The 16,882-nt window shown below is 45.4% G+C and overlaps 3 pseudogenes; all 3 read right to left on the bottom strand.

The window, feature by feature from the left end:
• Positions 1–470: 470 nt before the first annotated feature.
• Positions 471–588, bottom strand: LOC142967241 (5S ribosomal RNA; annotated as a pseudogene).
• Positions 589–16,401: 15,813 nt separating this feature from the next.
• Positions 16,402–16,510, bottom strand: LOC142967167 (5S ribosomal RNA; annotated as a pseudogene).
• A 249-nt stretch (positions 16,511–16,759) lies between these two features.
• Positions 16,760–16,867, bottom strand: LOC142967234 (5S ribosomal RNA; annotated as a pseudogene).
• Positions 16,868–16,882: the final 15 nt, after the last annotated feature.

Here is a 16,882-nt window from a genome sequence, read left to right as displayed (position 1 = left end):
AATTGTAAAAAGGCGGAGAAACATGCCAAAACGGCGGAATTAAACAACAATTGATCGACAAACCAAAAAAAACACTCGGGACATGTAAGAACAAAGGGTAAAGTTTGGAGAAAGCAGGAGCAGAAAGACAGGCGTGCCTCCTCAGAGGACCACCTGCAGCCGTGTGGACCCACAATGCACTCTGGCTCTGGGAAGAGATCAGAGAGGTGTGGCCGTAAGCAAGTCTGTCTCCAACACATAGTTCTTTAAAACCTACAACAGTAGGTCAATTTTAAAATGTTAACGAACCTAAACCAGTTCATTAATTAGCATTCCAATAATAAGAAAATATTGATATATTGATTGATTCTGTTTCCCTTTTTACCGTTACCCACATCTTTGTATGCATCTCTTCTTCAATCTTGCCTTTTTCTCATATTTCTCAAGTGAAAAAGCAGCAGTGTCCTCTGCCTTTTGGAGAGAAGTGAAAAAACTTACAGCACCTGGTATTCCCAGGCGGTCTCCCATCCAAGTACTAACCAGGCCCGACTCTGCTTAGCTTCCGAGATCGGACGAGATCGGGCGCGAACAGATTTTTTATTTATTTATTTATTATGAAAAATACAACATTTTACCACTTACTCTTCAATACAAGAACACATGACACTTGTACAAACATAATAACAAAAAATAAACCCTCCACGCTAATACTAACTATAAATTCAAACACTTAACACTTATCCCAACCCACAAGTCAAAAAACAACGAAAATAAACCTCCCCATAACTCATACAGACGCATACCAATTTTTTACTCATACTCAGACATAATGTCACCATCAAAAATAATCCCCAATAATACTTAGGCATAACACAGATTCTAACCAAAATCTAACACAACCTCTCCACTCTCCCCAATCGCAACAAAGGTGCTACCCTCAATAAACCCCTCCTGAAACTCTTCCTCCTTGACATAGCTATGTAATATGTTTACATCTCTTTTCATAATATTTTTAAACACACTCCATACTTCTACTCTCCTTTTCTCGTAATGCGCTACATTCCTCCTTAGCTTGACTGCAAACCTTGCATGGCTTAGCGTGTAGTTCAACAAGTTGACATTACATCCTTTCCTTTTAGCAACCGCACCAAACAACCACAGCTCCTTCCACCCTATTTTCTCCACAAATTCCCCTTTCCAACATCTGTTTATCAACTCTTTCACTTTCCCAAAGTACACAGCCAACTCCCCACATTCCACAAACTCATGCAGACATGTCTCCACTTCCACCTGACAGACATCACACTGTTTCCTCACATCCAGATTAAATTGACTTATTATTAGATTGTTAAACACCCTATTGTGACGCAGTAGGAAATCAAAATGCTCACATTCAACACTATTCCATTTCACTCTCAGGTTCAGCCACATCCTTTTTACATCCATATCGGTCATTACTTTTTCCCATACCTTCTCTGCAGCCAGTCTTCTTACCTCTTTCATTCTTAAACATCTGTACATTACTCTCGTTTTCACATTCGCCAGGCTTATTATCCTTTCTCCTTCCCCCACATACATTTCCACCCCTTCTCCTCCACTCCCCACCGCCTCACTCTCACGGCATCCCCTTCTTTATCTTCTCCACCACATCCACCACTGTGCCCAACCACATTTCATCACCCCTTTCTCTCACCTCATCTACCACTACCTGAGCCCTCATGAACCCTGGTACATACTCGTACACTAAATCCCTCACCTTCCTAAAGCCTGCTCTCCACATCTCCAAGTTATAAATTGTGCTCCCCTCAAACGTGATTTTGGGATTTAGAAACAATGGTTGCTCCCACACCTGTTTTACATTTTTGCATTGAAACTGCACGATTTACAAACTCTCCCCATGCTCCCAGCATCTCTTTATAGAACTCAGACACCTCACTCAACATACCTTTCTTCAGTGCCATAAATATTCCACTTTCTCCACAACCCCCACATTTATTAATTGCTTCTTTCAGAAACAGCTTCCATACATTATCTTTCTTGTCCTTTACATATCTTGTCATCATTTTCAACCGAAGCGCATTCTTTTTCTTTTCTAAATTAATCAGCTTCAACCCACCATCCTTGTATTCGTTTTCCATCACTTCCCTGGCTATTCTAACACCTCTCCCACCCCAGAGAAACTCACTCACCATTTTCTCTGTCTCCTTTAGCACTCGCTCAGGCACATCCAAAACAGTCATTACATACACAAGTTTGCTCATTATCAGGCCATTCACTACCACCACTTTCCCCTTCAACTTCAACTTCCTAAGTCTCCAAAACCTTAATGTCTTCTTTATGCTATTCATTATCCCTTCATACTGCATGTCTCTCCCTTCTCTGCCTTCAACCCCTAAATTCACCCCTAACACCCTAAAATAGTCCTTCCTCTCTTTCAATCCTATATCCTTCCTCCTTTCTCCATTGACTCCAACATACATAATTTCTGACTTTTCTATGTTTAGCTTTGCTCCTGATGCTCTACCATAAACGCCTACACTTTGTAAAACCTCAAGGACACTTTCACTGTCTTATACTGTTACTGTTGTGTCGTCCGCATACTGGTATAATGGACTCATTTGCCCTCCTGGTAAGTCTATGCCTCTGACCTTTTTATTTTGCTTCAGCAGTGCAGCTAGTGGCTTTGCTGACAGTGAGTACAGCAGGGCCGACAGTGGACACCCTTGTCTAACCGACCTCTCTAATCTGAACTTATCTGTGACTATCCCATTAATTTTGACGCAACTAACAGCTTTATCATACAATCTTTTGATCCATCCTACTAACTGCTGCCCAAACCCTACTTTTTCTAATACTCCATACAGGTATCCATGATCTACCCTATCAAATGCTTTGTTCAAATCTAAACTCATCACTATCCCCCCCTCCCCTCCCTTCATGTGTTCTATTGTGTCCCTAATGCTGCTGATTGTGTCTGCTATATCCCTCCCTGGTATACTGTAAGCCTGCGTGCTTCCCACTATTGTCCCTATCACCCTCTTAATCCTATTTGCTAGTACTCTTGCTAGTATTTTATAGTCACTGTTTAAACAGCTAAGCGGCCTATAGTTTTCAAGTCTATCCCTACTCCCTTTCTTATATATAATACTGACTAACCCTGTCGCCATACTAACCGGCATCTCGTCCTTCTCTTCTATCCATTTAAACAATCTGTCCAACAGTGGCGCTAGTTCCTCTTTAAACTCTATGTAAAACTCTCCCACTAACCCATCTAGCCCTGGACTCTTATTCCTGCCTAACCCTAATATGGCTGCCTCTATTTCACCTATCCTTATCTCTCCTTCGCACATCTCCTTCGCATCTTCGCTCATCTTAGTCTCCATTTTCTCCAGCACATGTTTCATGCACTCTTCATCAACCTCTTCTTTCCTAAATAGTTCACTATAAAATTCTTCTACTCTTTCAACTATCCCTACAAAATCCGTTATCTTTTCTCCATTTTTCCCTTCCACCTGCTCCAAATAATTATTTTTCTGTTTCGCCCTCTCTAACCCTAAAAAGAATGCTGTACATTTCTCTCCCTCAACCACATATCTAGCCCTACTTCTAACTATTGCCCCCATGCATCTCTTCTGTTCTACCTCCTCCAGCTCATTTTTAATTTTATTATACCGTTCTAATGCGTGCCCTACCCCCTCCACCCTCTCTGCTTCTCTAACTAACTCTTCCTTTAGTCTCCTTTCCCTCCCTCTTTCCCTTCTATTCCTATCCCTGCTGTAGCTCATGCTCAAATTCTTTAGCTCCTCCTTCATCTCCTCCCACCACCTCCCCATATCCTCCTCATACATACTCTCATTCTTTCTCACCATTATACATTCTCTCACCCTTTCCTTGTACCTTTCTTCTTTGAGCAACATCCCATTCAGGCACCACACACCTCCCCCCCTCCTCTCACACCCATGCCCTAATCTAAATTGTAGCACCACGTGGTCACTAAGAGTAGTTACCTTGTAATCAATTCCCCCCCATTTTACTTGCTAGACTCTCCGTACTCAAAACTAAATCAATCCTACTCTGTTTTAATTCCCCTTTCACCATCTGTCTCCTTGTAAATACGCGCCCTCTTGGGTTCTTTCCCCTCCACACATCTACCAGTCCATTCGCTCTCATTACCTCCTTCAATACTCTTCTTGAGGAGTCGCTTTTGAAACACACACTTGCAGATGCATCCAGCCTTCCACACCACACATTAAAGTCACCCACAATTACACATTCTTTCCCGCACATTCCCGCCATCCTCTCAAAAAACTCCCTTCTCTCCTTTTCCTCATTTGGTGCATACACATTCAACATTTTCAATTTCTTACCCAGGTGTTCAAAAGTAATCCCTATCACTCTCCCATCACCATCATCCTCACATTTCCTCACATTCTCAACCCCTCCCCTTTTAACTAAAATAGCCACTCCCCTAGAATAAATTGTTTACATACACATCTCCCATCCACTCTCTCTCTAACTCCTTCACACATTTTTCATCCCAGTGTGTCTCTTGCAAACATATAATGTCAGCCTCACACAACATCAAGGCTTGGTTTTGCCTATAACTAGTCCTAAGACTATTTGCATTAAAAGAAGCAACAGACACCATTAATAGTATAAATGAAAAGAAAATTTAAAAAAATAAATCGTCTCTTTTAGTCGCACAATTCCTGTGAGACTGTTCTGAATTATTTCCGTACTTCTGCAGCCATTTGTATTTAGGGACAATAAATTCACGGAACCACAAGCAAGGCAGATCATTATGTTAGGTAGATACATTTACTCTTATTTTTTTTTCCTGCTCACCTTTTTCTTTGGTTTCTCTTTTGTTGCCCATATCCCCTGTCTCTTTCTCACCTCTTTGGCTTCAGAGAAGTCCATGTCCGACTCACCAGATATCTCTGTCTGCTCTGATGTCTGCAGCCCAGACCCGCTCTCTCTCATCTCCTCCATGTCCAGGGAGGACCCGATCTCGAACTGGTCTTCCCCCCTCCCCAGTGCCTGCGGCCCAGCCTGAATTGTCTGTGCTGGCGCCTTCTCCGGCTCTACTGTCTCTGCCTCCACCGCCGTCTCTGTTGCTCCATGCACCACTGCGACAGCGATCCTCTCTTGTGCCGTGGCCGCCGAGCCCGGCACCCTCGAGACACGCTTTCCTCTTGCCATGGCTTTCCTCTTGCCATGGCTCCTAGTCCCTGGCTCTCTGTCTTCCCGGCCGGGGCCCAGTTCCCCAGCCACGATGCGGACTGCAGCCTGCCCCTCTCCCCCGTCTGCACCGTTGCTGGCGTCAGCGTCACTGGCACCGCTGTCAGCACAGCTGTGGCCTCTGGCTCCATCACTGCTCCTGCTGCCTCCTCGTCCGTAGCTCTCGCCCCGACACCCTCTCGATCCACCACCTCCGCCGTCGCCGTCACCGTCGCCGTCGCCACCGACCTCTCCGCGTCCTCAGCAGGTCCGTACCCGATCTCACCGCCGTCACTGGCTCCTTCGCTGCTCCGCCCACCTGCCCCGGTGCCAGCCCAGCACCAGGGCCCGTCAGCTCATCCCCCGTCGGCCGGTCTGCCTCGGGCTGAGGCTGGACACCGCAGCTGGCCCCCGCCTCCTCCTCATCCATCTGGGACGGCTCCTCGTCCCCACCCCTGCGGACGGAGGAATCATCAGAGCTGTGTGGTTCAATCAGCTCCTCCTCCTCCGTCCCCTTCTCCTCTTCCACCACCAGCTCTCCCACACACACACATCCCTCAGGCATTTTATTGCATTGTCTAGATCTCTGTCCCTGCTTCATGGCGCACTCTTTGGCGATATGGCCCTGCTCGCCACACTTGTGGCACAGAAACTCTGGGCACTCCCTGAGGATGTGGCCCGGCTGCATGCAGCCCCTGCATATTTTTGCCTGCCCGTCGTGGAGTACCCTAAAGTACTCCGACCCTACTGCCGTCTCGAACTTTGTGGAGTATGGCAGGGACTGCACGCGCTCCGTGAAACGTACTCTCAGATACCTTGTTCCATCTGTCACTCGTGAGCCGGGCCACATCCTCCTCCTGATGGCAGAAACCGCCATTACACCCCAGCTGGCCAGTTTAGCCAAGATGCTTTCATCAGAAATATAAAACGGTAGATTCAGGAAAGAAACTACGAGTTCATTATTTACAAGTTCAGACGCATGCACCCGCGTGTCCCCCACCCTGCAGCCCTCCATTAATTTGTTCTTTGCTGCCAGATCAGCCATAGTTAGCTCATATTTTCTGGGTGTGATCGCTCTGCATGCAAGTAGAGCCCCACACTGCCTCTGGATCTGGGTGATTAGCCCCATTGCCGTTATATTATCTCCGCCCTCCAGCTCTACGTTCACCGTCAGCCTCTTCAGGTCATGTGTACTTTTCACGTTCTCCGCAGCCCTTTGTGCTGCGTTCTCCTGCTCCTTCCTCACAGCCTCCACCAGGTTATTCACCTCTGCTTCAGCCGGGGCCTCACTCCTCTCTGTCGCCCGTGTGGGCATCTCCATACTCGTTGTCGTTATTCCAGTCCTTGTCACGCCATCTTTCGTCGTCTGTATGGGGGTGTTCATTCGGGTTGTCGTTACTCCAGGCAGGGTCATGCCGTCTTTGTCATTCATACCAGGGGTGTCCGTGCTCGTCGTCGTTAATCCGGTCCAGGTCTGGTTCACATGTAAGGCTGTCATGTTGAAAAAAATGAAAGCGCCCCTCTCAGTACAAAATCACGGGGGATAGATCTCAAAAGCGAGAAAAAAAAACTTCCCCCCCAATCAGTGAAACACTGACGGGGGTACTACACACTAAACCAAGCTCAGAAAAAAGGCTATCTTCTAGCACATAAGAAAAACAAAAGCAGAGAGAAAAAGGAGGAAGAAGAAAAAGCGTGCTTGCTCTGGAGCTCGGCAATCCCACTGCTCACACAGGTGTCTCCCAATCAGCACTGATCAGAGAGGTATGGTCGTAAGCAAGTTTGTCTCCAACACATAGTTCTTTAAAACCTACAACAGTAGGTCAATTTTAAAACGTTAACGAACCTAAACCAGTTCATTAATTAACATTCCAAAAATAAGAAAATATTGATATATTGATTGATTCTGTTTCCCTTTTACTGTTACCCACATCTTTGTATGCATCTCTTCTTCAATCTTGCCTTTTTCTCATATTTCTCAAGTGAAAAAGCAGCAGTGTCCTCTGCCTTTTGGAGAGAGAAGTGAAAAAACTTACAGCACCTGGTATTCCCAGGCGGTCTCCCATCCAAGTACTAACCAGGCCCGACTCTGCTTAGCTTCCGAGATCGGGCGCGAATTTTTTTTTTTGTCTTTTTATTATCAAAAATAACATTTCATTTTTAACAACACTCAAATGACAGACTGTTTTTTAACAAAAAAAATTAATACTTACAACAGAGAATAAAATAACCCCTCAAAACAAAAATTTAAATAAACACTCAACATTTACCCAACCCACAAAACAAATCAATGAACTTAATCCTTCCCATAAATGAAGCAACATAAACTACAAATACTGATAAATCAGACAAAACAAAATAAAAATAAACCCCCAGAAGTAGAAACTCAAACTCATAATCCATATTCATTCATCCCCACTACTATACTACCTCCAAACAAACTAAATCAACCCCAGCTATACTACACCCTCAAAAATTAAACTCCAACCCCCCTTCCCTCTCCATATTTACACAATTTTGTTTTATTTACAAATAATAGCTCACACCACTCCTCTCTGCAGGCATGCAGTAGTCTCAAGTGCGCCTTCAGCAAGTTTTTAAATAGCTCTTCAATATTTACCTTTTTGCCCTCGAAGAGGGCGAAGTTGCGCCTTAAGACTACTGCATGCCTGGCAAAAGAGAGGAGTGTGTTCGCCTGCACCACCCTTCCTCCCCCGTCCTTCTTGGGCAGGCCGAAAAGCCATACCCATTTCCAGTCCCTCAGCTTCTCTTTCTCTATGAGACACAGAGTTGACAACAAGTTTAAAACGAGCATTTTTAGTATCGTCAGGGCCGGACAGAGGAGGACCAGATGCTCGAAATCCTCGTCGGCCAGGCCACAGACTGCACAGGTCCGCAAGAACAGGAGCTTGTGAATCTGATGCAGGACGATACTGGTATACATCCTCCTGTGCCTTCACTTAAAGTCGTTATTGAAGACAGAATGAGGGATGGCGGGAATACTAAGGTTCCCCCAGATTGTGCTTACGTCATTGTTTGGAAAAACAGCCGACCACCTCATTTCTGCCACGGGTTTTTTTTATGAGCTTCACCATTAGAATATCGTATATTGTTTTTGTTTTTATGTTGACCAGATTTGTTGTTTTATCACCTAGACACAGGAGGAAGTTTACAGCATCGCCCTGCATCACATTCCTCTTGGTTTTGAGTGCACTCCAGTCCCTGCGGACGCACTCTGACAGGCTGCAGCCTAGCCCCTCTATTACGCGGACCTTGAAAGGTCCCCCCGCCCTCCTCAGTCTCATCACAGTTTTTATTTTTCAAATGCAACACACCCCTCCCCACTCCCCCCTCCTCCACAGACATCCCCAAGCGTCGTCAGACCCGCCTCGCGGAGGGCCTTAGACACCATGGGTCTGCCTTTGTGAAGGAAGAAAGGGCTACTAGCGCTAGGTCGATACGAGTTTGCTTAAGGAGCCCCAGGACTACCTGTCTTCTTGAGTACGCTCTTACTCCAGAGTTGACAACGCGCCAAATGTCCACCAGATTTTTGACAGTCATTAAATCTTTCAGAGCCGTTCTACTAGTATCGCACTTTAGCTTGTCTTGGGAATTGTCACTACTACTCAGCGTGATGTTAAAATCCCCTATTAATACCGTTCTGTTATTTACCCATTTATTTAGACTTTTAAAAAACACCCTTCTCTCTTCCTCAATGTTCGGAGCGTGAACATTAATAACTCTCATCAGTTCATTTTTGTACAGTATTTCAAATACCATACATTTCCCATCTTCAGCACTGTAAATGCACTTGTTTTTACCACTCAGTTTTTCATTTAACAGCACAGCCACTCTACGTACCCTCCCAGTTCCCACCTGGGAATAAACCTCACCCCTCCACAGTTTTTTAACTTGGTTCAGAGTTGATACATCCTAGCCTGTTTCTTGCAAGCAGAGTATATCGCAATGTTTATATTTGTCCAGGACCGCTTGTATCTTGTCTGGATTTTTAAAACCATTTGTGTTAAATGACACAAGGGTGAGAGAGTCCAGAGCCATAGAAGTAGCTAGCAAAGTCATGACAATAGCTGTAAGCATATTTATTCTGGAATCACTTTTTCAGCCCTCTCCTCTTATTCCTCGTAGCCCTTGCAGGCCCACCGGGCCTTTTCCTTGCTTCCTGCTGTACTTGTATCTCCATATCATAGTCTGAAGTTTGGTCTGACAGCAACAGAGGAGAGCAACTCACCCCGCCTCTGAAGGCATCGTTTACCTCCATCGAGGACCCGCTCTCCACCAGACCCTCTGATCTCGCCCGTACATCAGCCACCAACTCTTCGTCAGTTGGCGTCTCTGACCCTTGCTCCAATGCAACAACAATCTTCTCTCGGGTTAGGGTCGCCGGACCAGTCACCCTCGAGACGCGTCTTCCCCTCGCCCTGGCTCCAGGTCTCTGGGTCTCTCCCGTCATTTCAGCTGCTGTCTCTGGCTCCGCCACTGCGCCTGCCGTCGCCTCATCACTAGCTCGAGCCCTGGCTCCCTCCCGCTCAGTCAGCACCAGCGTTGTCACCGTCGGCTCCGCAACATCTGTTGTCGTCTCCGGCACTGGCACCACACCTGCTGTTGTCACTGGCTCCACCACTGCTACTGCTGCCAGCACCGGAGTAGTCAGTACCAGCGCTGTCACCGGAGGCTCCGCAACATCTGTTGTCGTCTCCGGCACTGACACCACTCCTGCTGTTGTCACTGGCTCCACCACTGCTACTGCTGCCAGCTCCGGAGTCAGCACGGTACTGGTGTCCATTGCCTCCTCCTCGAGCAGCTGCTCCAGCTCAGCTTCTGGCGCCATGTCATGGCTGCCACCTGCTGCCTCCTCACCTTCCTGGGCCTGCTCGTTCTCAGTTCCCGAGGTGGAGGGAGCCATAGAGCTGTGAAGTTCTACCAGCTCCTCCTCCTCCACCACCACCTCACCCAGACACACACACTTTTCCAGAGTCTTTCTGCACTGTCTGCACTTCCGTGCCTTTTTTCCTGTGCATTCCCGTGCAAAATGTCCTTGTATACCACAATTGTGGCACGTGAATTCAGGACATTCCCTCATTATATGTCCTGGTTGCATGCAGCCCCTGCAGATTTTTACCTGTCCGTCGTGGAGAACTCGGAAGAATTCAAAACCCACGACGGTAGCAAACTTGGTAGAGTACGGCAGGGACTGCACACGATCCGTGAATCTCACCCGCATAAACCTTGTCCCGTCCGTGACCTTCGTCCCTGGCCACATCCTCCGCTTTATCGGGGAGACCACTGTCACTCCCCAACTCGCCAATTTAGCCAAAATGTCACTGTCAGATATATAATAGGGTAGATTTAGAAAAGAGACAACGAGCTCGTCGTTTGCAATCTCTTTAGCGTGGACTCGGGTGTCCCCAACCTTAAACCCCTCCATCAGTCTCTCCTTTGCATTGTGATTCGCCATTGATAGTTCATATTTTCTTGGTGAAATCACCCTACACGCCAAAAGCGCTCCGCACAGCTTCTGTACCTGCGAAATTAGCGCCATAGCACTCAAGCCTTCTCCTCCCTCCAGCTCTACATTTACCGTGAGTTGTTTCATTGTCTGGATCTCTTTATGTCGTTCTGCAGCCCCGTTTGCTGCTTCCTCTCTCTCGTTCAGTGCAGGTCTCTCTGCGGGATTTGCCGTCACGTCAGGCCGGGTCGCATTCTCCTTGCTGCACAATGCGGGTATATCCATGTGGGTTGTCTTTAAGCCAGTCCGTGTCGTCTCATGTTGTCTGTTCAGCGTGGGGATGTCCGTGTAGGTTGTCGATAAGCCAGGCCAGGTCTGTTGCACAGGTGAGTCCGTCATCATGGGAAAAAGAAAGGCGCTCCTTAACAAACAATTGCCAAGGAGGAAAAAACACGCCAAAAAGGCGGACTAAACACTTCCCCCCGAACAGTGAACCACTGACGGGGGTACTACACACTAACCCAAAATCAGGAAAAAAAAGACTATCTTCTAGCACATAAGAAAAGACAAAAGCAGAGAGAAAAAGGAGGAGGAAGAAAGACGTGCTTGCTCTGGAGCTCAGCAGTCCCACTGCTCACACAGGTGTCTCCCAATCAGCACTGATCAGAGAGGTGTGGCCGTAAGCAAGTTTGTCTCCAACACATAGTTCTTTAAAACCTACAACAGTAGGTCAATTTTAAAACGTTAACGAACCTAAACCAGTTCATTAATTAACATTCCAAAAATAAGAAAATATTGATATATTTATTGATTCTCTCTTCCCTTTTTACTGTTACCCACATCTTTGTATGCATCTCTTCTTCAATCTTGCCTTTTTCTCATATTTCTCAAGTGAAAAAGCAGCAGTGTCCTCAGCCTTTTGGAGAGAGAAGTGAAAAAACTTACAGCACCTGGTATTCCCAGGCGGTCTACCATCCAAGTACTAACCAGGCCCGACTCTGCTTAGCTTCCGAGATCGGGCGCGAATTTTTTTTTTTTCTTGTTTTTATTATCAAAAATACAACATGTTAAATTTTTGCACACATTCAAACACAACTCTTTTTTTACAAAACAGCCATTGGCTATTTAACAAATAATGGTTAAAAATAAACCCTCAAAACAAAATTCTAAATTAGATTTCAGATACTTGACATTTACCCAAACCCGCAAACCCAATCAATAAAATTAAACCGCCCCATAAATTAACTGACAGATAGCTGTTTTTACTTACAACAGTGACAAAAAATGAACAAAAATAAACCCCAAAATTAGTTTAAACATATTTACAATCAAAACATTTATTTAATCATAAAACACACCTAAACCCGCACAAACCAATCAACAAAACCCAAAACACACCCCACTATACTAACCCTCAGAAATTAAAAACCAGACTCCCACCCTCCCCAACCTTGCACAAAGCTGTTCTACTAATGAACAGCTCGGTGAACACCTCCTCCCTACAGGCGTGCAGCAGTCCCAAGTGCGCCTTCAAAAGATTTTTGAAGAGTTCTTTTACATTCACTTGTTTATTTTCGAACAACGCATAATTCCTCCTTAGGACTGCTGCATGCCTGGCGAAAGCGAGGAGCGTGTTCACCTGCATCGTAATGCCCCCTCTGCCCTGCCTGGGGAGGCCGAAGAGCCACACCCAGTCCCACTCTGTCAGTTGCGCCGCAGTAGCACCACAGCCAGTTTTTAAAAACTGACAGACATATATTTTAAAACCACTAAGAGCACCACATCTCAGTATGAGGTGCTCGAAATCCTCATCCTCCAGTCCACAGACTGGGCAAAGCCGCTGAAATTTTAGCTTGTGTATCTGATGCAGGACGATGCTAGAGTAGAACCTCCTGTGCCTCAGTTTAAAGTCCGTGTTAAATACTGTATGCGATAAAAAAGGTATTGCCAGGTTGCACCAGATGGATGTTACAGTTTTGGTGGGGAATATGGCTGCCCATCTAAGTTCTGCTGCGGGTCTTTTAAATCAAAATATCATAAATAACTTTAGTCTTTATTTGAGGAAGTGGAGTGGACTTCGCCCCTTGGCACAGGAGGAAATTCACAGCATCATCCTGCATCAGAATACCACGAGAAGTCAGCGTACGCCAACTTTTTTCCACCCCTTGGGTGATGCTCATCCCCAAGTCCATTATTTGTTTCGTTTTGAATGCCCCTCCCGCCCTCTTCAGCCCCATAAGTGTTTTGTTTTTATCAAAAAATAAAAATTCACCCCCTCTCCCACAGACACCCCCCAGCGTTGTCAGGCCCGCCTCACGGAGGGCCTTAGACGCTAGGGGTCTGCCTTTGTGGGAGAAGAAGGGCAAATTTAGGAAAGGCAACCGAATCACATGCTCTTTATATTCTACGTCAGGTCTAAGGTGGGGCAGAAATTTGTCCCAAGCCTCCAGCACTTCACGGTAGAACCCCGGAAAGCCTCCTGAGACATTTCTGGGAGAGAAGGCGTACAAATTGTAGCTGCTCCTCTCACCATACTTTGCCAGGAGACCTGCCAAGGTATCTTTCCATGGGTGCTGCCTCTTCGAATCCAAAAACCGGCCTATCAATTTAACCCTAAGTGCATCTCTTTTTGCACTTATGTCAATCAGGTCTAAGCCCCCCTCCCTTTTTTTAGCGATTAAAGTCTTACGAGCAATCATATTGCCCTGCGCCTTCCACAAGAAAGAAGAGATCACGCTGTTTAAAGAATTTAACGCCCAACTCGGCAGCTCGCAAGACCCCAAAATGTGATTAATTTTGGACAGAATTAGAGCATTAGATACGATTACCTTCCCTCTTATGGTCAGCCCTCGGGCCTTCCACAGGTTACAGGTATTGCGTATTCTTATTAGTAGCTCTTGCCAGTTCCGGTCTCTAGCTTTAATGCTATCTTTACCTATATAAATACCAAGTATTTTCCTTTCGTCATCTGTGATTTTAAAGCCCCATTTAGCGGCGTCCACCTTATCTCCGTTAAAGATCATAAGCTCAGATTTTGTTATGTTTACTTTTGCCCCAGACGCCCTTTCATAGTTTGCGATATGGGTCATTACCCGTTCAATGTAGGACGTGTTTTTAATAAATATATTAATATCGTCCGCATATTGTATGACCTTAACCATTTTGTTACCCTCAGTTTTAAAACCCTCAATGCTGTTGTCACTCGTGATGCTAAGGGCGAGGGGCTCTGCTACCAGACTGTAGAGTAAGGCCGACAGGGGACACCCCTGTCTGATGGAGCGCCCTAGCACCACAGGCTCCGTGAGGAATCCATTTACTTTTATTTTGCTCTCCGCTCTTTTGTAGAGGAGCTTAACCCGGTTAATAAAACCCGCTCCAAACCCATAGCTCTTCAGTACCTCCCACATAAAAGCCTGTTCTACTCTATCAAAGGCTTTTTCGAGGTCTATGCCCAATATGCACCCCCCCTCTTCAGACATTTTATCGACGATATCTCTCACTGCGATGATGTTATCGCTAATGTCTCTGTCAGGGATACTGTAGGACTGGGTCTCTGAAACAACAGTTTTTATCACCTCTCTGTCTATTTGCGAGCACTTTTGCAAATATTTTATAGTCCGTATTTAGGAGACTAATTGGTCCATAGAATTTGAGTTCATCTTTTGTACCTTTTTTTTTATAAATCAACGTAATTATACCTTCGGTCACTGTCTTCGAGGTATCATTTTTTACCTCCATTTCCTCCAGAACTTTCAACAGGACTGGAGAGAGCAACTCAGAAAAGCAGCAATAGAAGTCCACAGTGAGGCCATCTGATCCAGGACTTTTGTTCTTTTTAAGCCCCTGTATCGCTGCCTCTATCTCCCCGGTTGTGGTAGGTGAGTCACAAAATGTTTTGTCGTTGTCACTGATCTGAAGTTTAACCTGATTTGTTAGCTGCTGTATGTGGGGTTCTTTTGGACATTGCCCTTTGTACAGACAGCTATAGTAACTATGAGCTAGCCTCAATAAGTCACTGTTTTCCGTAAAAGTTTTATTATTGTCATCTTTTAGTTCTGCAATGAATTGCTTTTCCTGAGTTGCTCTCTCCAGTCCGAAAAAGAAAGCCGTGCTTTTTTCCCCCTCTAGCAGGAAAAGAGACCTACTTCTAACCGCAGCACCCTTGCAACGGTGGGACTCAATTCCTGCTAGTTTAGCTCTATAAAGCTCGTACTTCTCACTATTATGGCTGTTGTTTAGCTCCATTCTGTCTATTTCTTTATTTAGTAGTTCATTTAATATACTCTCCTCTCTCTTCTCGACCCAATTTTTGTCCCTACTATACTTTATAGTGACTTTTTTTATTCTTGATTTAATTTCATCCCAAAATGTGATTTTATTTTCCACAAATGGAACGTCATAGGCACATTGGGTCAGAAATTTGGTTATCTTTTCTTTATATTCTTTGTCCTCTAACAAGCTATTGTTAAAGCACCAAGTGCTTTTTCCCCTTTTTCCCGTATTATCACCTAGCTTTAGGTCAACATATGCATGATCGCTCCAAGTATTAAAGGTGTACTTTACACCCGAGGCTTTTTTCACTAGGCCAGAGGCCACCAGGACCAGGTCGATACGGGACTGCTTTAAAACACCCAACACAACCTGCCTTCTGGAATAGACTCTCGACCCAGGGTTCACCACACGCCATGCGTCGACCATGTTTTTATTCGTCATAAGATCTTTTAAAGCTGTTCTGCTGGTGTCACATTTGCATTTGTCATGGGAGCTGTCGCTATTGCTCAAAGTGATGTTAAAATCTCCCAGTAGGATGGTTTTATTGTTAATCCATTTATCCAAGCTTTTGAAGAAGATCCTGCGATCTTCTTCAATGTTTGGAGCGTGCATGTTTATAAGTCTGATTACTTCATTATTGAATAAACAGTCAATTATTAGGCATTTGCCGTCATCGGCTTTATAAATGACCTTGCTGTTATTGCTGTGATTCTTATTGATTAAAAAAGCTACCCTCCGAGCTCTCCCAGCTCCCTCCTGAGCCTGAACTTCTCCACTCCACATTTTTGTACACACTTTACAGTAGCCTGATCCCACCCAGTTTCCTGAAGGCAGAGAAAGTCGGCATGCTTATATTTCTCTAAAACAGCTTGGATCTTCAGTATGTTTTTGAACCCATTCGTATTAAACGAAGTTATAGAAAAAGAGTCCAGAGCCATGAGGGCAAACAGTAAGGAAAGATACAAAAACCCAAATAAAGATATTCCCATTATTTTTTTTGTACTTTCTTCCTATTACCTCCTTTCTTTAATAAATCAGAATTCCTTTTCCTCACCGTTTGCACTTGTTCTACGTCCATTTCTGTGTCAGACGCGTCCGGCAGCATCAGGGGGGAACAGTCAACTGACAAGTTGGAGACGTCAGCAAGGTCCAGGGAGGACCTTCTCCCTCTCCCCGTGGCCAGTCTCGACACCCGGACCTTGCCCGGCTTGGCCGGGCTCTGCTCCTGCAGACCCGCGCTGGCTCGTATCGCGTCACCGCCTATGCCAGGCTGGCTGGGTAAACCAGTTCATTAATTAACATTCCAAAAATAAGAAAATATTGATATATTGATTGATTCTCTCTTCCCTTTTTACCGTTACCCACATCTTTGTATGCATCTCTTCTTCAATCTTGCCTTTTTCTCATATTTCTCAAGTGAAAAAGCAGCAGTGTCCTCTGCCTTTTGGAGAGAGAAGTGAAAAAACTTACAGCACCCGGTATTCCCAGGCGGTCTCCCATCCAAGTACTAACCAGGCCCGACTCTGCTTAGCTTCCGAGATCGGGCGCGAACAGAGAGGTATGGCCGTAAGCAAGTTTGTCTCCAACACATAGTTCTTTAAAACCTACAACAGTAGGTCAATTTTAAAACGTTAACGAACCTAAACCAGTTCATTGATTAACATTCCAAAAATAAGGAAATATTGATATATTGATTCTCTTTTCCCTTTTTACCGTTACCCACATCTTTGTATGCGTCTCTTCTTCAATCTTGCCTTTTTCTCATATTTCTCAAGTGAAAAAGCAGCAGTGTCCTCTGCCTTTTGGAGAGAGAAGTGAAAAAACTTACAGCACCCGGTATTCCCAGGCGGTCTCCCATCCAAGTACTAACCAGCCCGACTCTGCTTAGCTTCCGAGATCGGGCGCGAACAGAGAGGTATGGCCGTAAGCACATTTGTCTCCAAC

The sequence above is a fragment of the Anarhichas minor genome, unplaced genomic scaffold (assembly GCF_050575085.1).
Source record: "Anarhichas minor isolate MPS153535 unplaced genomic scaffold, ASM5057508v1 ptg000037l, whole genome shotgun sequence".
NCBI lineage: Eukaryota > Metazoa > Chordata > Actinopteri > Perciformes > Anarhichadidae > Anarhichas > Anarhichas minor.
The sequence above is the reverse complement of the archived record's forward strand: the minus strand, read 5'-3'. Positions and strand labels throughout refer to the sequence as shown.